General features: G+C 37.9%; 1 protein-coding gene and 1 long non-coding RNA gene across 3 annotated transcripts in view; one reads left to right on the forward strand and one right to left on the reverse strand.

Annotated features, from left to right (window-relative positions):
- The window catches only part of stra6 (signaling receptor and transporter of retinol STRA6), a 22,071-nt gene extending 21,832 nt beyond the window's left edge, over positions 1-239 (reverse strand). Inside the window, exon 1 of the mRNA XM_077568788.1 lies at positions 39-239. The gene's annotated coding sequence lies outside the window, so the exon portion shown is untranslated. The remainder of the gene's footprint in view (positions 1-38) is intronic.
- LOC144053902 (uncharacterized) overlaps positions 1-15,846 on the forward strand; it is a 16,050-nt gene extending 204 nt beyond the window's left edge. Inside the window, exons 2-3 of one of the 2 annotated variants that reach the window (XR_013294546.1) lie at positions 1,734-1,826; positions 14,041-15,846. This is a non-coding gene — a long non-coding RNA (uncharacterized LOC144053902). Of the gene's footprint in view, positions 1-1,733; positions 1,827-2,312; positions 2,577-14,040 lie in introns of those variants that run through there. The other variant, XR_013294545.1, reaches the window with a different exon arrangement.
- The last annotated feature ends 218 nt before the right edge of the window (positions 15,847-16,064 follow it).

Here is a 16,064-nt window from a genome sequence, read left to right on the forward strand (position 1 = left end):
AATCGACTCAATCAACATTGAGACGACAATTTACTCACCTGCAGCCTGCGTGAGTGCTTCAACGCCGAAGAGGTTCGGGCACCTCAAACTACTCATTTTGTCTTTTTTTTTATGGCGACGTAACCACCCCAGACATAACAATACTAATGGTAGTCACGACAATGCATTTTTAGCTATATGTAGCTAACATTGTCTTCTATAAGGCGTAAACTTGACTTTGCTGGCAATATTACCACAACTAGCCGCCATTAGTTAACACGACTACAATCCCCAGAATGCACTGCACAATACATGGTGATTTGTGTACAGTAATTTGGTTGCCTCCGTGCTTTAAAGTATTATTGGTTGGTTGGTTGATGTTAATCATTACATGGAGTCTCTTAAATTTGTAAATAATAAGAAAGGTCAAAAGATTTTGAAAATATTTTCTAGTTTGTTTAATTGAAGTCTGTCACTTTTTTATTTTTTATTTATTTTTATTTTTTTCATGTTATCATAAAATTTATGATGCGAAATTGACCGCTACTCTTGTGAGGACAAGCGGTTAAGAAAATGGATGGATGGATGCGAAATTTAACTGGATTGTCTGAGTGTTTGTTTATATATATATATATATATATATATATATATATATATATATATATATATATATATATATATATATATATATATATATATATATATATATTGTTGTTTTTTATTTGTTCTTATATTGACAAGATTTGTTACAGAATTGATCATTTGTATTCTGTCAATAAAAAAAGAAATTAAAATAAAATAATAATTTGGTTGCCCTATTTGTAATTGTGTCCCATGTAGGCACAATTTTACGTAAAAAAATATTCAATATAAATATTAAATTATAACTATTTAAAATACATAGAATAATCAAAATAACTTTGGTGAACACTCCTAAAGGTAAGATGAATCGACAAACATGAATATATAATATATATTGTGCAGAATAAGTTAAAATTGTAAATGGCCTAAATATACAAATCAAAAGCATTTTGAAATATAACGTGAAATACTGGCATTCAATTAGCCCCCTTACCGTATTAGCTAAAAGACCACCTCAGTTGTGCACCATCAAAAATCCTCAGTGACTTCCAAATTGAAGACAAGTTCAACTTAGTTGTGTGTCTGCCTCATGCTGTAAGTGTGTGTGAGGACTTTGAACATCTCTATCTTGCTTTTGCAGCAACCTTGGTGATCTGCTTAAGTCTTGTGAAACATTTAAGGTGACTCATGTGGTCAAGTTCATATCAATGAAGAGAGACGTGCTTATTTTAGATTCAGTATGTATATATCATTTAACTCAATTGCAAAGACTGAATTTCACCATGGCAAATATATGCCATAAATTTGTCTATAATTTTTTTTTTAACCTTAGGATATTATGATGAAAGCATGCCATAGACATAATTGTAAACCACCCCGAAAAAATGTATGTGTCTTTTTAATTACTAATGCCAAGTAACTGTGTGGTGTTTATTTTATTCCCATAAATTGTGAATCAACCAGTACTGTTGCAATTTTTAGGTTCAGCTACCGAACATCACAGCTCTATTGTGACTCATAAAATGTTCCAAACATCTGAGTTGTCTTCATTATTGAGCGATGACAAATTGATCTCTTTTGTGGGATATATTCCCATTGTAGAGTGTGTTCAGGGGAGGTTATATTCTATTTGTGAAATGTATTAACATTTACCAATTACCATTTTCTTTTAGGGTTCTTTCACTGGCATGAAAGAGGAACAACAAACACACAATGTAAAATAGTCCCATTTTGTGTCGCCTGGTGTAGATGGCCTTCAGTAGATGGTAAGTGCACACAACATCAAAATTAGGGATGCTGCACTTATTTTCAGACCGATACTGGTACGAGTACTCAACTCTTGAGTAGTCACCGGTACAGATACCAAGTACCGATAACACTAGTATTTTTGATACATAAAATTTCCCCCAAAAATAATTTTAAAGAAAAACCTATACATTCCAATATAGCATTTTCCTTAAAATTGCATGAATTCAATTGCAATGTTTTCTCCTTCTAATTTCTAGCTCGTGATTGTAAAACAGCCAAAAAAAATGGCGGCCAATACTGGTATCGGTCACAGTTACGAGTACCGATTCCTTGAAATAAGGCCTGGTATCGGCCTGATACCTGGTATCGGTACTCGCCCATCCCTAATCAAAATGACCAACTGTATTGGCTTCCCATAATGAAAGTTTTGATTTAGGCACCGAGAAATTATGAATCAATTTTAATTAATTTTATTTTCATTCTTCATTTTGTGCTCCACAAAGGTTGTTGGCAAGTCGATTCAAATTGAGTCGTATAGTTTTATTGGCTCCATATTTGTCACCCGAAAGCCTCCTGGGAGTCCCGGCTAATCCAAAGCTATATTTTTTTGTGTGCTTTGTGCTGCGCTGCCGCTATCATAATCAATGAGCCTTGTAACACTCAATTAGGACATAATTGGATTTGTGGAACGCAATGCAGATTTGAGCCGACATGAAAAGATAGCTTAGCACCGTTGGCAGTTTCAATGAAGCTGAACTACCAGTTCATGGAAGTATTTTGATGCTGACAGTCTCTTGAGAGAAAAAAATGTTTTGAAATGCAGTCTGTGTTCAACCATAGAACTTCTACAATTCATGTTCTGCTTTGTTGCACTTAGATGTGAAATGTTGATTGTTCCTAAGCAATCACTCTATTAAAAAAAAAAAAATCTATTTCAGTCTTACTGGCCGTTTTTCTTGATATATTGCTGCGATTTTGGCAGGCCTGAAAAGATAAGATTTATTTCCTCTTTTATGAGCCCTGAAAATGAGACATTATGTGTTAGGTGACAAGTACAAATCTTCTTTTTCCTATTAGTTCTTTAAGTGCTTGTGGTTAGGTTTGTCTCTGAATTCATAGCATGGAAGCAGTGTCACATCATCTCATCCTCTATACAAATGTTTCATAGACAATAAGGTCGCCCGAGACAGTGTACACGCTCTTGAATTGAATTTTCACAATCTGCTTATCTTAAAAGACATCTGGATTATTGTGGTTCACCTTTAAACTCGTGTGTTATCTACCGTGTTCAGATTCATCCTGTTTTACTTTATTGCTCTGACCAACTTAATAAAATGAAATAATGTGCAGTGGTCTGTTGAAGAAAATCAGTTTAAAAGGAGATTTACCGACATTTGGTGTGTTTTATCCTCGTCATGCATTTGTGTTTTGTGCTCTTTTAGAATGTGATTGCTGACATCCTTGCCACACCCTCTATTTGCCCATTTTTTGTGTTTGGGAAATCTAAGTTAACATAAATTTAAAGGCTCTGCTTTTGCTTCTGTGTGCGGATGTTCATGTTCTTTATTTTTCATAACAGTAGAACCAAAGGGTGGAAAATAAATTGATATTGATACACGTTTAAGCCTTTAAACATTCTTTTTCGCCTCTGGAAGCAAAATCATGTTTTTCTACCCTGTAAGATTGATATGTTCTAACATATTTTTCCTGTAGAGAGACATTTATCACGCGGGTTTGATAAGAAGAAAAAATGTGCGTTGAATTTCGATTTGCAACATGCAAGACTGATGCTGTATTTGCATGTTTCACATCTCTAGGTTTTTAATTATGAGATGAATTTTCTGCCCAGCACGTCAAAAGTAATCGCTTTCAAAATTGGAGCTTTGCCAAAATGTCCCACAAGAGCTAATTGAGGGGAGCAAGCAAGTACTGATGAGTTTGTTTGATCACGTAGGCTTGTACGATTGCATATTTTATGTGCGGGTGGGTGTTCACAGTTTCCATTTAAAGATGGTTTGCTTGGTGTGCACTCATCAATAGTTCTTCTCATTTACACACACATGTATACATACAGGATGGCAAAGGAGCCATTCAAGGTGTTGACGGTTGTTAATGCTCAAGGACACATGCCTATCAGTCTTTCAGCAAAGCATCTCTGTAGTCATTGGTAGAATGGACCGGAACCGGATTCATAGAGACGCGGTCCTCTCCTCCTGGTCCGGTCTTGGTGTTCGATTGGTTCTGATGAATAATGTATTCAGAGAGTGAGTCTGCAGATGGCTACAGTGTGTGTTGACAGAGGGTTGACTTTCACACGTCTCCGCTGGAATGAGGCTGAATCGGAAGCTTGTCCGAGTTATCAGCAGCTATGCGCCACACATCCTCTTATGCTCACTCAAGAAAATGTATTTTATGTTCAGATATAAATAACATTAAATGAGTGTGAGATTGGATGAACATTTCAGTATGAACATATTAACAACCATGTATTCATTAATTGTTGTAAAGCAAAAATTCAGTGTATTAAAAAACAAAACAAGGATAACAAAAAAAATGTGTGTGTTGTAATATACTGGAAATGCAGCATCGTTTTACACCAGTAAATATCCATCCCATTGCGGAGTATGGGACGAACTGTGTGTTAAGTTGAATTATTGAACACAGAGAGCAAAACTATCTTGTGTGTCACCGTAGATAAATTGCAGTGGTTGCTTTGAAGCCTGGGAGGTGGTCATTGGAATGATTTGTAAAAGTCGCTTTGTCCCAAATGGCCGAGTGGACAGGAATGTGCGTGTGTTCTCATCTCTGTCAGTCCCATTGAGACATTGCGATCACACCGCAAAGGTCCCCCGCAAAGATCACTCTAACTGGCCTCCATTAGCAAAAGGCTGCTCTCCACATGTCGCCGCGTGAACAAAGAACTGGTTTCATCTGACACCAGATGGGGGGGTGCCAGCCACCATAAATCAGGTTTTAGTAAAGTAAATATGAGCTTATTTCTGAAACTTATGGGCCAGGGGTCTGCAACCTGCGGCTCTGGAGCCACGTTTGGTCCTTTAGTCCCGCTCCTGTGGATCTCTTAAAATAAATGAGTAGAAAGTAATATTATAATAATATTTAGTAATATAGAATAGAATGACTTTTATTATCATTGCACAAGAACAACGAAATTGAAGTATGCACTCATACGCAAGGTGCCAGCAATTAAAGCTACTGAACGTAGAATATTCCATTTCGAATCGCTACTGCCACCTGCTGACGAAAAATGAAACTGCACATACCGTTCTTCACATACACACCACGCACATTACGATTCCAGTCTGAAAAACTATTGGCCAGAGGCTTGCAGGAGTACCCATTGTGAACACCCAAGGTGTTAATCTACTGACTAGAAGGCATTTCAGTCATAAGTGGTCAAATAAAAAGCTTACTGTAAAGTTATTTGGGGGAAAAAAGTTTCATATTGCAGCTTTAAAAACATGTAAAACTAATAAATCGGGCAATTTAAAAAGAATATAAAATCTTAAAAATAAATATTAGACAGGAACACATTACACAAATGAATGATTTAGGTAAAAAGAAAACAAATGTTCCAAAAAGAGACGAAAGGTAGATGAAAGAGGTTTTTTTTAAACTCTTTGACTGCCAGATGTTTTCAGAAACGGGATGTCGCCAGTGCTAGCCGATTTAAGCATTTTGACTGATCTTTCAAGGTCCACAGAAAATGTTGTGTTTGGACTATGGAAACACACATACTACCAAATGAAAGATTGAACTCTCAACTTTCATCAGAAAAATTGTTTGTTTCTACCTTATTCCATTCTTCAGTAATCAACAATAGAAAATGGTTAGTTTCACCGAAATGCTCTGTTTTGAAACAAAAAGCGGAGAAAAAGAGCTTTTTGTGAAACGATGTTATTTCATGCACTCTAGTGAATTGTACACTTCTTTTTGTCCATGAATGATGCCACAAACACCTAAATAGTGCTTTACTTCTGTAAAACACTATCACCAACAATGAAAAAGTGTTTTTAGATTGCAAAATACGTTTTTTTCCATTCAACAGTGTAACAATTTGACAAAACAATTTCACAAACGTGTGCAACTGTGGTACTATTTACAAATTATGTGGATGTTTCAAATACAGTTTTTCTTTTTGTAACACTTCCCTGCATGCAAGGAGAGGGAGCAGGATTTGCACAACAGAGTAGTTTCACTGCGATTGTCCCTTTCGCGTGCAGACGTTACACTTTTTTGACGGCCTTTTTTTCCGGGGAATAGCAAGTAGCAGACTGTACCCACTCCTCCGATGAATATGCATTGGACTCGGGGTACTCTTCGTCGTCCGATTGAACGTCCGCCTGTGCAGAAGTGCTCGATTGTGCTCCGCGTTTTCCGGTGTTAGCATCGCTAGCCGGTGAACCTTTATGACGTCGTCATAGCCGCCGCGTCAACGCTTCCAACTTCGGCGTCAACCTCGGAGTCACCATCATCATCATCGATGATGATCATAGTCGTCATCAATGTGCTCTTTAGCGTTGGTCGATGCCTTTCGTCTTTGAAAAAAATTCCCAAGTGTGAGCTGCTTGCAACCGGTCGCCATTGTTCGCTTCCTCAGCCATCTAGCGCCGCCTCGCGTCTTCTACTGCCGCGTCAATGCTTCCAACCTCGGAGTCACCATCATCATCATCGATGATGATCATCGTCGTCATCAATGTGCTCTTTAGCGTTGGTCGATGCTTTTCGTCTTTGAAAAAAACTGCTCGAGCGTGAGCTGCTTGCAACCGGTCGCCATGTTCTCTTCCCTTCCCCAGCCATTGTCCCTTCTAGCTCCGCCTCACGTCTTCTACTGACGCCTACCCAATCTTGTCAAAAGAGAGTCATTGCTGCCATCTAGGGGCCAAAAATAGTCATTAGGCTAACTAGATCTTCTTGAAACTTTCACCACAGCTGGCCAAGGCTTTCCTCCACCCGTTTCAAAAATAAAAAAAAAAAAATTGGATGACGTCTTTTAACGTCATTGGCGGCCCTCCGTAGGTTTTTACTTGACGTCTTTTAACGTCCATGGCAGTCAAAGAGTTAAAAATACCCAAAAATGTCCAAAAAAGAAGAGAAAAGGTCAATTGATATAACATGTCGATGAAATTGCAAAAAATGTCAGAGAAATACATAAAAAAAAGACATAAAAGAAAACATTCAAAAAGTAACCATAAATTGTCCAAAAACAAAATAATTAATCTAGAAAATTAGCATAAAATGTCAACTAAATTGCCAAAAATGTCAGAAATTTGACAGAAAGGCATAAAAGTCTAAAAATGTATGAAAAATTACCAACAACAACAAAAAAATCCAAAAGGGGAAGAGGAAAGTTTGAAAAAATTAATGTCTACGTATTGGATCCTGCTGTCATATTTTTGTGTTGTGGTGCAGCTCTAGTAAATTAGACTAACAATAACACACTATTTTCTTTCATCACAATCTTCAAATGTTTTGCGGCTCCAGACAGATTTTTTTTGTGATTAATTTGGCCTAAAATGGCTCTTTTGACAGTAAAGGTTACCGACCTCTAGTGCTTCAACTGATGGCGTAAAAGTCTTGTGAAGAGATCAGAAAATCTGATGTAAAGTACATCAGAATCAGGAAGTCAACTGTAAATCCTTATTAACATGTTGTTTCACGATGTGGACTATTTCCCTCCCTCACATTTTAAAACAAATATTGCAAGGATTTGCTAGGGTTGGCATGTATTTGCATTTGTGGATCCTCTCGCTGTCAGTGACATCATCTCATTGATTCCTGCAATGCTCATCACACTCACAAGTGACTCATATTTCCCAGTGAGGTTACATGATAATCTAGTCAGGGAACCCCAAGAGGGCGTGGTATGGGTTGGCAGGCTTTCAATACATCCTGTCACGTCTGATTTCCCCCTCTTTTTTTTTTGGGGTGGTTTTCTCTATAATGCCGTTTCCAGTTTAATTCCTGACACATTTTTTTCATCATGTGATTATCTTTCCGAGCTCAAGGAGCGACTCGGTACACTTGCACGTGACCAAGCACCTCATCTCATTAGGATGGTGACAGATTGTCATTAGCACGTATGTGCCGCAGTGAGTCAATGGGAGGTGGAAGGACATAGCGGCACCTCCGGGCCCATTCGCCTATAGCAGACCCCAAAGGGGGGAAGATATATCAGACGTTGCAAGCGATGGTGGGTGTAATAGACTGTAGTATCACTACACATGATTCTGAAATTAACTGATATTTAATATACTCTTACCTTTGTATGCAAGACATTTTGAATTAAATACTTGTGTTTTTTGAGAGCCTCCATGCTTTCTCACGGCTCACATAGTAAAATTTGGCAGTATTTGATATGCACAACCGATCTCACTGTTAGTGTTATCGTTTTTTTTTCTTTGTAAAGCTTTCTTTTTTTTTCCTGCTGGGAGTATTTCCTCTGAAGAACAGAGCCACTCAGCACTGTATGCTTCCTACTTTTAAAAACCGGCTACAGCACTTAGACACCACATGCCTTCAGCTGTTTGATTCAAAGTAAAATGTTTTAATGTTAAATAAAAATACAATATTGATCCAAATAGTCTGAGGCCTTTTGGGTTCATTTCCGTAGTGTGTTGTCAACACCTTTTTCTCTCTTGCTTATTTGCAGGATATTATCTTGACCTTATCTTGTAAATTAGCAGGTATATTTTTGCCCAACTACATGAAAAATAATACTTTTTTTTTTTTTTTTAGTTATTTGCATGTTTTCGTTTCCCATCCATCATCTTAGATCACACAATACAGTGCTTCGAAGCAATAATTGAATTAACACTTTTCCATACAATTTTAGTAAGTATAGGATCTGCATCTATCCATCTTGCTCTGTCGTCGTGGTTACTATCAATATCATCTCTCCAAGCGCTTGTTCCGCATGCTGGTGGACAATTTAATATCACACAAACTCATTTAGACTGCGATTAAGCACAAGTCATGCAAATAATCAGCAGTGATTTGCATCTACGCTGTGGACAATGATTGATGCTCCATTGTCCCTTACTTGTGTACAGTATTCTGCTCATCCCGTTTTCTTTTAGTATCTCACATTCTTAGATTAAGCGCATTCGAAGAATATAAGAGCATGGTTGTATTTTTGTGGCCATTATTGTCTGTTCTCCTTTGCCGAGAGTAGTTGATTGACAGGTAGAATCCCAGAAAACCTCAGCTCCACGTAATTGCTCAGGGTCAGAAGCCGGCAAACAGGTGTAAACCTCCACATCCCATATCTACTCTCTGCTTGCTATTTTTTTCCCCCTTTCTCCTTCTTTATGACATGTCTTGCTTGGAATTACTTACTAAGGCTATTCCTCGGGGAATTGAGCAAGTGGTGTCTCGTAGCAGCAGCAGCAGTATATACTGGATATAGGTATACAGTTCTTTTTTCATTAAATCCCCAAACCAAACTCAATACTTTCTGGGATTTAACTTCACCGCCTGACATCTTGTATCTTAATACACCGACATCTATCAGACACACTACACATTGTGTGTAAATATATAGAATATAAAAAAAAAGCTTGCCTTGCAAAATTACCAAAGTACAACAAAATTAAAAGTGCTACATCTTTAACCCTGGAGAACCCAAGAACCCTTTTCTTCTTTGGAAAATTATGAATTGTACATTAAATGACTGCTATAAGTTCACTGAACACCAAAATATGTTTTTTCAATTTTAACCCTTGTTTTTTTAACTAGCTCAGAGTTGCTAATTTATCAATATATATATATAAAACATACTCCTAGGCATTCTGCAACATGATATGAAATAGATTAACAAAAAAACACAATTTTACCATCTGATGGTTTGCTGAGGAGATGGTTTTGTTTGGATTGATTTCCAGCTCAACAAAACAGCATGTTGCCAGCCATCTTGTCACCACCACTCTGGCTCATGTAAGTGCAATATTCATCCACTAGATGGCCCCATGCAGGGGTCAGAAGTGGCACTCTGGACTTTTGAAGTTAAATTTGTAAAAAGAAAAAGAAAAAAAGTCGTTATTTGAGTAGCAGAATTTATAGGGGCCAAATTTGACCCCATTGGGTTCTCCAGGGTTAAGGTGCTTTTTAAATTTTTTTTATAAATGAAGTCAAATCACATCAACCAACTAATATATATCAATACTATTACGTTTTGCACTCAATGATTAGCTCACTAGTTAAAAGAAGTGGAGGTATTGCCATAAGATGTTGCTAATTTAAGTTAAGTTAAGTCTACTCTGTTCTTGTAACATGTTTTAAGTGGCAGCGGATTACTTCATAGTGTGATACAGTGTTCAACAAATGTTTATTGTAGAAAAAAAGTGTTGTTTGGGTCTATCAGTTTAATAAGGACTGAATGGCCTGTTTATCAGTTTTCGGACAGATTTCGTTCAAATCTTGATATACTGCTAAACTGTTTCTTCAAACACAACAATGTTGATAGCAACATACCACACATTTGTGTGCTTTTATGAACTTTTCAACTGCCTATCATTAATTCGGTACTGTATAGCACAAAACTGTGCTTTGTTTTACTTTTTACATTTATTAACATTTATTTGGAAAACTGTGGCAGAAATTCCATGCCTTCGTGGGTTTTACTCCAGTTTTAAGAAGAAGAAAAAAAGGCATGTAAAAAGGCAATTCATTCTAACCTTTTTGTGGTAAACACTTTTTTAAAATTTTTTTTAACCAATTTATGAAACAAACAATACTTACATTATATTAAAAAATGGATCACGGGCTTTTGGAATACTGTATCGTCTTTCATCATAACTGTTGAAACCTGGCAACTTGAGTCTTGCCTGGCGACAGCAGGTTGTGCAGGGGAATGTTGGTGAAGATGAATGCGGCTTCATTGTGCCGCACTAATTATTCCGACCACTTCCATCAAGAAGCGAGCAGAGCTGTTTGTTCAAGGTTGCCATCTGATGTGACGTGCGGTGTTCTTGAAACCTGTTGAAAAGCTGCAGCGTGTGTTGTGAAATGGCCTGTTGCTTAGGAACCAACGTGACTCCCTGCATGCATAAGAGCAGGCTTTGTTCAGGACTTGGAGCGCCAATTCTTTCATCTATAATTTTTCATGTGCAGTACTAGAACTTTCATACTTAAATGCCAATGCAAATTAAAATACTAGCTTGCAACTTGAAATTAGTCTATAGCCAAAAAAGCAGGGAATGATAATGTCATTGTGTTATTACTGAACGCTGAGCAAACATATGTCGATTTCCTCTTTTTTTTACACACTTAGAATATTGAGGCTGATGTGCGAAAACACATTCTCAGGTTGTTGCTAATGGTGATAGATGGTGATGAGGTGTCATAAAATGACACCCATGTATTTATGTATCAAAATAAGATGGTCATTAATGGTTGCATTATGCCTTTCATTCATCCATTTTTTTAAAATATTGCTTATCATTAGGGTCACAGGTGTGCTCGAGCCTATCCTAGCTGACCTTGGGAAAGAGCCATCCATTTAAAGGGCACAAGTATAGGCAAACAACCATTCACACCTATGGACAATTTAGAGTCTTCAATTAAACCTTATGCTTCCCTAAAAAAAAATTCTCGTAAGAGGCATTCAGTGTAGCATAAAGAATAAAAGTACTGTATATTAAACATTCAGCCACTTATTTAAGTACACTTTGATTACTACTCATATATCCTGCTGCAAGACGGACAATTTAGATGTAAAACAAAATTGTGTCTTTTTTTGCCGCCATAATGGACTCTCGGTTACACCCCTCCCCTGTCCTCGATAAGTGAAAAGCAGAAAAGCCGCGGACGCCTCGCACCTTGATTCGTACCTCCCGCTGGGACGGAGAGTGCTGGTCGAATGAAGATGGCGGAGGCAGTTGCCATCAGTGGGGGCAGCATCAGAGGAGCTGCAGCACTTCAAATGGAATGTGAGGTTTTCAAGCCATATAGTCATAAATATTTCATCTGCCAGCCGGCTTTGAGGAGACGAGAGGGGGCAGGCCAAGCAGACACAGACCCAGCGCTTCTGGGCTTCCAACAACAAACCGCAGCTCTCAGAGACAAAAGGTAGCGAAGGGGGAGGGGCACTTGAAATGTGAAACAACAACAAAATATTTTGTTTACTAAAATTGAACAAAAGAACTGTTATTAAAGTCAAGTGTTTGCTAACATCTCTCTCTCTCGCACACACACAAACAAACAAAACAAAAAATATTGTTTCAACAGCCATTACACATTACATCATCTTAATATGATGAGGAAAAAAAGTCTTTACACAAGAGTTACCAATAAATAAATAAATTGACATTTCTTTATTTCATATACCGGTAAACACATGACCAATTGTACAATATTCTTAACAATATAGCTGCCTTTATTTGGACATCTTAATTAGAACTACAGTATGTAATTTATTGTTAATGAGCTTGCTATCAACTGCAGGCAAAAGAGTATTTTATTTTTATTTTTATTTATTTTTTCTGGAGAGCTCAGTATTGTTCATTCGGTAATTTTACCGATTTGTTATGTCATCATTATTGCTCTCTTTTTTTTAAAGAGTATTTTTAATACGGCGCTGTTAAGCTGAATGTGCATCCCATCTGCTTCATAAATAAAATTGTACTTCACTACTGCAGTAGCAAATAGCATCTCAATTCTTGTGTCATAAACCCTTCATTACTTTCTTTGTGTAAGATGAAAGAGAAACATGAAGATGTGCTGTGGTAAAAGCATCCCGTCATGAGTTGCTGTCCCCTTCCCGTAAGCAGCGGGTGGAGTGCTGAAAAAAAGGCTGCAAAATTAATGACTTTTTTTTTTCCGTGGCACTCTTGATCCTTTTGGTTCATAGTCCGTGTCAAAGTTAATGCTTTCTGACATTTGCATCCTTGCCTAAGCAATCTCTGTTACTGTAAAATAGCTCTTACAAATGACTACCAGAGGTGAACCTCTGATCCACTTTCCCAGTTAAGTTACATGAAAGACAGACTTCTTTTAATTTGATCAGGGGTAGGCGGAGTAGCCAAAACATTTTTACTCAAGTAGGAGTACTGTTACTATAATAATAAGATTCAAGTAAATGTAAAAAAAATAGTCGTACTGAGTAACTGGCGAGTAACTTTTTTTTGAATCTCACACGGACATCAAATCGACAAAGATAAATAAGTTGCCCAATATTGCCCGATAATATAAAGCAATATATTTTAAATGGCAAATTCAGTCACAATAAAGGGTCTTAAAAGTAACTCTTTGTTTATACTCGTTCCCGCACCAGGCTCACCAGACGAGTTTAATAAATATAATTTCATTGTATTGAACCTCAACATGTGAATTAATCCTTATTTATCAGCAATAGTGAGTTGTTTATTAATTGAAGAACCAACGGTGTTACACCAAAGATGTCTTTTCAAATAAAGTGCTTTTGACAAGTTACGGTGTAGATAAAGCGCTATATATATATTTGTTGGGCTATGATGTTTTTCAACAAAAATACAGAGAGTAACCCATTCGAGTTGAATTAAAACTCGCCTATTAATATCAACATGAATTGTAATAGTAATATTTGTCTCCTTTTTGGTGCGAGTCTAGTGGATATATTCATTCATGGTGGCGAGTCCTGATCAAGCAGTGGCATCCGGATGAAGCTGTGCATTTGTTCAATGGATTAAGGGCAGCATGATGTCACAAGGGCACTTGAGCCCCCCGAGCGGTATGACTGGAAGCAGGTGGCACGTTTCTTGCATCCCCGCTAAGAGGGATTATAGGCCTCTGAAGGGAGAGGGATCATATTTGATTAGCGCGTTCTGAAGGTTCATGTGATTAGCTTGGCATTTTGAGCTCCACTCCTGATTTTGTTGCAAATGTGGTTTATAAGGTCTTGGGAAAGAATCTCAATTGCTTTGCAACATTTTTTGACTCCTGTGGAATGTAGTTGTGTTTAGCTTCTGATAAATAAATGCTAATGAGGGCAAAAAAAGTAGACGTATATTTAATTTGGTACTTTGTTTTGCTATTTAGCTCTCTTGGCAGTGTGAATGTTATACTGAGTATTATTACATTTGAAATGGCACATTAGTATTCAATCTCTTTTGATTCTGGAGATGTTTCTATGTCTGATTTGGTTATTTGTGGTTATTAGAATAATTACACAATACTGCTTTCAGGGAGAAAACGTTTTAACAGGAAACCTCTTGTTTGCAATTGTTAATATGTTAGACCCAAATGGTGTGGATCACTGCTGTGGGTGGAGGAGTCAGGAGTGAGCTGTTGCAAACACCAACCTACGCACAACAATCTCCCAGGAGGAGAGAGTCTTCATTGAGCTCCCGGAGCTGCAGACCTACAGGGAGGCTGAGCAGTCAGAGAGTGCAACACGGTCAAATAAGATAAAATTCAATTCCTCTTTGTACTTTCAATTCAAATGGAAAGGTAGACCTGAAGAAAATCTGTCTGGGTCATGTTTTACAAACCTGTTTTTGTTACATTTGTCACAAAAAAAATAGGTTACGGTAGCAAAACTTGCATTTTTGTAGTCCTGCTTATTCAAAATACTTGATGAAATGTTTCCCTGTTTTTGGACAGTATAATGCCAGCTTGAGGTCATTCGTTCCCAACAGTGATTTTTAATACCAAATCAGAAAAGACAAAAAACAACATTCAAGCTGATGCTAATTGCTCAGCTCATTCATGCAACATGCCTGCAAATTGCCAGAATAATTACACACAAGGCTACGTAGCACTCTCATTGAGTGTGGGAGTGATAGCAGATAATGTGAAGGGAATGCTGATGGCCCAAGCAGAGCAATTTTTCTGAATCCGCCACCCTTTTGTTGGCAAAGGCTGCCGCATTCGCCTTTATGGATAACTCCTCCCATTTGCGGCAAGGCGACATCATTGGAGGACAGCAAAGTCACACGTTGAGAATCGATTCGGCGGCACAACTGTTGCTAAGGTACTTTGAATGGCTCGTTGGCCATTACAGCATTTTATCCGCCTCTTTCGTGCCAGGAGATGGCATGGAATGTGTGACAAGTGTGAAAATCTCAGCATTCGTCAGTTTCTCATCAGTTGCTCAGACAGCGTCTGCTATTGGGCTTTGACCCACGATTGGCTGGTCCTCCTTGATTCGAATTCTTTCAGTCTTGCCTAAAGAAATTTGGCAGACACATGCTGTCTGCAGATAGGCCTGTTTTAAAAGGAGCCGGAGGAAGCTTGAGTTCATTCTCAGTTCAGAGCCCATGTCAAGGCAAAGCTATTTAAGTGATGCACACTGAAAGCACAATCCAAAAATCAAAATGACCGCCCCCAGGGTGGTTAAAAACAGGTGGATTTTGCTGGTTAATTTATATTCTACAAACGCAGTATTAATCTGAATGCCATGTTCCGCCTAGTAGTAGGGCATATTAACTCATAAATACATTCTATTTTAAATGTTTTAAATGTCCCAAAGAGGTATTTATACGTTTTTTTATGCTAGAGCACACAGAAGGCTTTGATGCAGCCTCTGAATTGCAGAGAACGGGTGAAGCAATTACAACATAATTACAGAAACACCCAGCAGGTGGCAGCAGAGTATAAGAGATCAACCAGGGCCATGTTGCAACAAGCTCTTTTCCCCAGTGTTTTCAACAGGTTTGTGAATAATGATGAAACGTGGCTATAATCTAATGTTAATTGCTGCAAAATGGAAACGGATAGAAACATACTTTTTTTCCTGATGAATGAAGAGACTCTAATCTTTCTTTTGGTAGGTTCCATGTTTTTATAGCAATCCAACACAATATTCTCTGGGCCTTGCAAAATCAGTCAAAACCAGTAAATTAGTTGGGAGCGAGGGGGGATTGCTTCAGTGAAAATGGCTGAAAGAGTTATGAGTTAATGTAAATAAATTTTAAACTTGACTTCCCCCTTTACTGTTTTTCACCATATATGTTATGACATTAAACTGACTCCACCCTCCTAAACTCCACCTTGAATTCTATTGCTTCTCAGTCCACTATTTGAAGAGACTTATTTGAGGAGACCTTTTTTAAATTTGGGATCACCTTAGCATGGACCACATATCATCATCATCATCATCATCACCATAGTAGTTGTCTATAGCGAGCAGATGCGAGCCGCCGGGCCTTGTCTGTGATGGCGGGGGAGCTCATCGTCTGACTGCCTGTGTGCAGCAGCGTGAGGCTGGTCTGCCTGGGACTGTTGGTTTTGAGTAGCAAGGAGCGCCCCGGGCTCCGTTC

Source organism: Vanacampus margaritifer, chromosome 6 (genome assembly GCF_051991255.1).
Source record: "Vanacampus margaritifer isolate UIUO_Vmar chromosome 6, RoL_Vmar_1.0, whole genome shotgun sequence".
Classification (NCBI taxonomy): domain Eukaryota; kingdom Metazoa; phylum Chordata; class Actinopteri; order Syngnathiformes; family Syngnathidae; genus Vanacampus; species Vanacampus margaritifer.